Raw genomic sequence first — 6,869 nt, 5'->3', positions numbered from 1 at the left:
GCTGGGTCCATTCTCAGAAATTTGTTGTTGTGCAAAATGCAGAAAGAAAAAAAGGTGGAAAAAACCACAGTGAGATATCACCTTGTACACATTAGGATGGTTGTTATGAGAGAGAGAGAGAGAGAGAGAGAGAGAGAGAGAATGAGAACAAGGAAACAGGAGTGTTGGTGAGAATATATAGAGATTGGAAGGCCTGCACATATGTGGAGAATGAAAAATGATGCAGCCACTGTGAAACAGAGTACAGTGAGTGGTTCCTAAACAAATTAAAATTGAATGATCATGTAACCTAATAATTGCATTTCTAGGTACATCCCCATGAGAAAGAATAGCAGTGTATCAAAACTATTGTACCCCTGTGTTCAAAGTAGCATTATTCACCATATGCCAAGGGTGGAAGCATTCCTGGTGTTCACTGATGAAGGAGTGCTAAGAAAAATGTGTTTTTTTGCATACAATAGATATTTTCCACACCTTGAATAGAAAGGAAATTTGATACATCCCATGACATGGATGAAACTTGAAGACATTATGCAACATTAGATAAGCTAGTCACAAAAGTATAAATACTGTATTATTCTACTAATATGAGCTATCTAGAATGGGAAAATTCATAGAATATTAAGTGTCTATGGGTTAAATTGTGTGAATGGTTATTAGAGCTGTGATTGTGGTAATATGTACTATTTGGAGAATGAAGAGTGTCTAATAAGACACTCTTATGTGGGTGGTCATCAAGGACAAAAGAAGGCTAAAAACAGCAATTTATTATTTCTTTATACAAACTTAGTTTTGCAAATTGAAAAATTGTGTGCTAACGTCTTAAAGTGGTAAATTTTTTATTATGCATACTTTACCACAATTCAAAAATCCTACTCCTATTCCAAAAAATTACTAATTACATAATCTAGTGGTATAGTTTGGGTCTGGAACATCCCTCATAAGGTCCATGTGCTCCTAAGTATGTGATTTTATTGGGAGGTGGTAGGAACCTTTAAGAAGTGAAGCATAGTGGGAGGTCTTAGGTCACTGGGAGTGTGCACTAGAAGGGGATTGGTGGAACCCATGTGAACTTTCTCTTTCCTGCCTTGGGTAGGAGATGAATGATTTTACTCTGTCAAGCCTTGCCAACATGATTTACTGCTATACCACAGTGCTGAAAGCAATGAAACTAACTGTTCATGGAATGAAATCTCTGAAACTATAAGTCAAACTAAATCTTCTCTCTTTAGAAGTTTGTTTTCTTAGGTCAGAAATTTTGTCACAGTAACAGAAAGATGACTAACACATTTATACTGTAAAGTAGTATGAAAATATTTTAATGATGTTTATTTAATAAAACTGTCCTGAAAGTTATAATATAATCAAGATGCAAGAGAACACTTCTCCAGTCACACAGCTTTTATCCTGATTTCAAATCTCTGGCTCAGTGCTTCTACAAGTCCTTTTACAGTGAAGAGTGAGGAGTCCAGAGGGACCACATGTAGAGGTAAGGTTCCTTAAAAAGTCCTTTATCCTCAGGATCTGACTTGGGTTGCATCAATTGGTTCTAAGATAGTAGGAATGCAGATTCAAATTAAAGACCAACCCTTTTGTACCCTAGGCAATAGATTGGGGGATTAATTTGAAGGGCATATTGGCAGCCAAAGGGAGGTCTCAAGAGAGGGATGAGATGCCCTTGTATCTTAGGAGGAGTGTCCTATAACCAGAAATCAGGAACAGATGCTCCCTGAATCTGCTGGTTCATTGGGAGCATCAAATGTCCAAGGACTCATACAGGGAAGCTCTTGCTTAATCATAGTTGGGTGATTTTTTTTTTGTCTTGTATCTGACACATGCTGTCCTCAGATTCTTTCTGCATCTCAATCTCTCAACCAATAATCATGAGGTTTTAGTTTAGTAACAAAATCTGCCTTGGAGAAGAGAAAATGTTTCTTATGAGCGATTCTTCTAGAATTTGACTCCTTTTCTGTAGATCCCTAACTCTTCATGTTTTTAAGCTCATGGGGTCATTTCTCTTTAAACTTTTAACCTCTTGCTGTGAGCCATAATTTTCCTTGACTGGTAATAACCAATGTCTATTTCTTCTCCGAATAAAATCCCACCATGTTGTTTTCTCTCTGCACAGGATATTTACTGTATCCTTAAGCATGTATTCCCTAACTCTGCTCCCTAAGAAGCTCTAGGTCTTGTGACATCTTCACAGCAGTAAATATACCCAGTACAATCATTGACTCCAATTTCAAATTTTTGAATAAAAGGATCCAGTAGTGTTTGGGAAGTGGCTGATTGAAAAGTTGAAGCAGAGGAAATGTAAGATGAACCTAGAATATGTTATAGTGTCAAAAAACAAAACAAAACAAAACAAAAACAAAGAAAATAGGAAAGTGACCAAGAATTGGTTGTGTCATGGAAAGAGAGGCAAAATCTAGTCTCATATATTACATTTGAACCGTGAAATATATAATGGCATGAATTGATTATAATCTACTGGAACCATTAAATCTATGTTTCCTTGTTGTTATAAATAAAGAAAGGAACAAGTTGAAAATTTGGTGACAGACTGTTATGAAATTTCAAAGAATCTACCCATAAAATTCTTCTAAATTACATAATTAATAAGAATAAGTTTAGAGTGGAGAAGACTGCAAGAAACTCTCTGTTCTTAATAATTAAAGGAATATCATTTGTAATAAAACTAATCAAAATTGTCACCCATGGAGGGAAAGAAAAAGTGTCATCCTGTGAAGCTTTGTGCCAGAGATGCATAAGCTGAATTGAATGATTAGGCAACATCAGACAAGCTCAAACAAAGGGGCATTTTATAAACCTTGGGTCTATGTTCTTAGATTATCAAGGTCATGGGAGTCAAGAAAAGACTGAAGAATTGTTCTAGACTGAAGTTGACTGGCACAATTGTGCCATGTGATTCTGGATTCTGAAATGAACTTTCAGAGGACATAAAGAATATACTTGTGATTTATTGAGAATAAGGATTAGGAGGTCTCAGTTCATCAGTATTAATTTTATGATTCTGATGGCTTGATTATAATTATATAAGAAAATTGTCTTGTTTTAATGAAATACATACTAAAATTATTTCAGATCTTTGGAAGTAAGTAAACAATTTTCTTTCAAATGTTTCAAAGTAAAACAATTCTGTGCATACAGAAAATTTTCCATACACTTGTGGTTAAAAAAGGAAGCCAATTGTAGATATTTATAAATAAAAAAGAGTTGATATTGCCAAAGGGCATTTGAAAAAGTGCTCAGCATCATTAGGCTTTGTGGAAATACAAATTAAACTTCATTAAGATATAATTATTGTCATCTATCAGCGTGATTAAAATTAAAAAAAAAACCTCACAAAATGTTGATCAGTAGGTGAAGCAACTGGCACTTTTAGAAAAAATTTTTAAGTAGATTCAAACATATTTACATTTCATAGGCATAATTTATTGAAAGGAAACATGTATCTAGTTAACATTTTCTCATACATGTATACTGAACAGAAATGCAATACGTTGCAAAAAGATATGAATAGGAGTGTGTGTATATACACACACACACATACACACACACACACACAAACACATATATATATATTTCCATAGTGGTTGTACTAATTCACAATCTGTTGGGCTATTACAAATAGCATATTCTAATAGCATATACTGTTTGTAATAGCCCAACAGATTGTGAATTAGTACAACCACTATGGAAATCCCTATAGAGGTTCCTCAAAAGGGTAGGCATGGAATCACCATATGACCCAGCTATACTATTCCTCAGTATTTATCCTGAAGAATAAAGGTCATCATACTATAGTGATATATGCATACCCATATTTATAGCAGCACAATCCATAATAGTCAAACTATGGAATGAGCCTAGGTGTCCATCAGAATGGATGAATGGATAAAGAAAATGGAATTTTATTCAGTCATAAAGTACACTGGAATTATGTCATTTGAGGAAAAATGGATGGAACTAGAGACCATTATGTGAAGCAGAATGAGTCAAACTCAAAAGGTTAAGGGGTGTACGTTTTCTCTCATATGTGGAAGCAAAGGAGGGAAAAGGAAAGAAAGATGGGTGCAGATTCCACAGAAACCCAGACAGTATGATATTGGTGTAAGAGTAGACAAATTTATGTACAGAATAGAGGGCTGAATATGTATTATATAACTATATTCAACCAAGTTTTGACAGAAGAAAACAAAGACAAATCAATGAAGAAGGGACAGTTTTTTTTTTTCAACAAGAGTAGGCGGAAAAACTGGACATTCACATGCATAAGGGTGAATCTACATGGAGATCTTACACCCATCTGGAGGGATGATTCAACATAGATAGTAGATCTATACATAAGGTACAAAACTATAAACTCTGAGATTTCACATAGAATGGCTAAAACCAAACCACTGATGAGGACATGGTTTAATGGGGACTGTTAATCACTGTTGGTGTGTTTTAGTTAACTTTTATGTCACTGTGACCAAAACACCTGACAAGAACAAATTAGAAGAGGGAAAGTTTATTTGGGGCTCACAGTTTCAGAGGTCTTAGTCCATAGATGGCCAGCTCCATTACTTTGAACCCAGGCTGAGGCAGCACATGATGGGGGAAGAGTCCAGTGGAGGAAAGCTGCTCAGCTCATGAAGGAGTCAGGAAGCAGAGAGTGAGGGGAGAGAGAAGGAGCCTCAGGGAAGATGCATGCTTCCAGGGCACCTCACCAGTAGTGACCCTCCTCCTCCAGCTAGGCTCCACCTACCTACAGTTATTACCCAGTCAGTCCATTCAAACCTGGATGGACTAATTAGGTTCTACCTGTCAGTGTCTAATCATTCCATCTCTGAATATCCCTGCATTAACTGGAGATTTTGTGGGACAGCTCCTAACCAAACCATGACATGGTGGGAGGATATAACGGTGATGAGACTTTGAAAGACATTTTAGTAGTCACATCTACCATGTGATCCAGCACTTGTGCTCCCTGATAATTATCCAAATAAATTGAAGACTTGGGTTCTCACAACAATCTGCAAATGTGCGTATATAGCATTTTGATTCATCACTGACAAAAACCAGAAGTCAGCAAGAAGTCTTTCAATAGATTAATGTACAAAGAAATGTTGGTAAATCTACAATACAATCTTATTTGGTGTTAAAGTGACATGAATTCTGAAAGCATGAAAAAACCATGAAGGATTCTTTGAATATTAATAAGTGAAAGAATAAAAAAAATGGCTGCATATTGTACAATTCCCAATATGTAAACTTTGGAAAATGCCACATTATGGTAAGACTGAAATGATCATTTGTTGCCAAGAGCTTGTAGGCTAGGTAAGGATGAACAGGCAGAGCACAGAGGATTTTTAGGACAGCGAATGCAGTGCGTGACTGTACACTAGTGGTTACATGTTAGTGTACATTAGTCAAAGCGTACAGAATGTGCAGGACAAAGAGTCAACCCTATGTAGTCTATGATCTGTGAGTGTCCACGTTGGTTTGACTCTATCTAATGAACCACCCTCCTGAAGCTTGCTGATTATGGGTGGATGTGGGCAGGGTGTTTGTAGGAACTTTACATTTAGGTTTGCTGTTAAGAAAAACTTCTTTAGAAGTTAAATTTTGTTAATTAAAAAGAATGACAATTCTGACAAAGCTGAGGTTTTTATACTGTGAATCTTGAGGGCTTCCTGCTGATACCCTCCTGAGTATTTGGACTGGGATGAGAATTCTGTGCAATGGGAAGTAGAAAATCACTGACTGGGGAGCTGCAAAAACAGGATTCTAAGAGAAGGTTTTGCACTGCTGCATTGGTGACACTTCATCTCACTTGGTCACTGATTGTTCCTCGTTCCTTAAAAGTAATGTTCACATGTGGGCTAGAACTGCACCTCAGTGGATGAATGGATTAAAAAAATGTGGCATTTATACACAATGGAATTTTACTCAGCAATAAAAGAGAATAAAATCATGGCATTTGCAGGTAAATGGATGGTGTTGGAGAAAATAGTGCTAAGTGAAGTTAGCCAATCCCCAAAAAACAAATGCTGAATGTTTTCTCTGATATAAGGAGGCTGACTCATAGTGGGGTAGGAAGGGGGAGCATGGGAGGAATAGATGAACTCTATATAGGGCGGAGGGGTGGGAGGGGAAGGGAGAGGGCAGGGGATTAGCAAGGATGGTAGAATGTGATGGACATCATTATCCAAAGTACATGTATGACGACACGAAATGGTGTCAACACACTTTATATACAACCAGCGATATGAAAAATTTTGCTGAATATGTGTAATAAGAATTGTAATGCATTCTGTTGTCATTTTTTTTATCAATAAAAAAGAAAAAAACGTAAACTTCACACACTTGATCTCAGAGAACTCTTGTATCTTTAAATTATTTTGTATTCTTTCATCTATCAAAGGAAAGGGCCAGGCAGTATTCTCAGGTCAACAGGAGGAAGGAGTGGAAGAGGGACACACATCTCTTAGGAATAAAGTGATTTCTGTGGAAAAAGCAATTGAGATGATTTTACCCAAAATAAGTCAATCAGATTCTTTTTAGAGTTCAGAGCTCTGTGGGTCAAGCAACAGACTACTACTTGTTTTGCCTTGCAGGTAGTCATGCCCTGCCATGACTTGGGATCACGCCATGTTCTGCAGGTTATAAAACTGAACTGTTTTGATCCCTATTTAGTCAGTCGTTTGTATAATTATTAACAAAATTCATGTTTATTTTGAAAGTCAGTGATTATGATGAATCATGAAATACTGAACCTTGTTGCACAATCAGGAAATGTTGGTGAACACAGTAGAAGTGAATGTCTTTTTTCTTTTTGCTCTTTGATTAACATATTGGTG

Source organism: Ictidomys tridecemlineatus, chromosome 1 (genome assembly GCF_052094955.1).
Source record: "Ictidomys tridecemlineatus isolate mIctTri1 chromosome 1, mIctTri1.hap1, whole genome shotgun sequence".
Taxonomy (NCBI): domain Eukaryota; kingdom Metazoa; phylum Chordata; class Mammalia; order Rodentia; family Sciuridae; genus Ictidomys; species Ictidomys tridecemlineatus.
Note: the sequence above shows the minus strand (reverse complement) of the source record.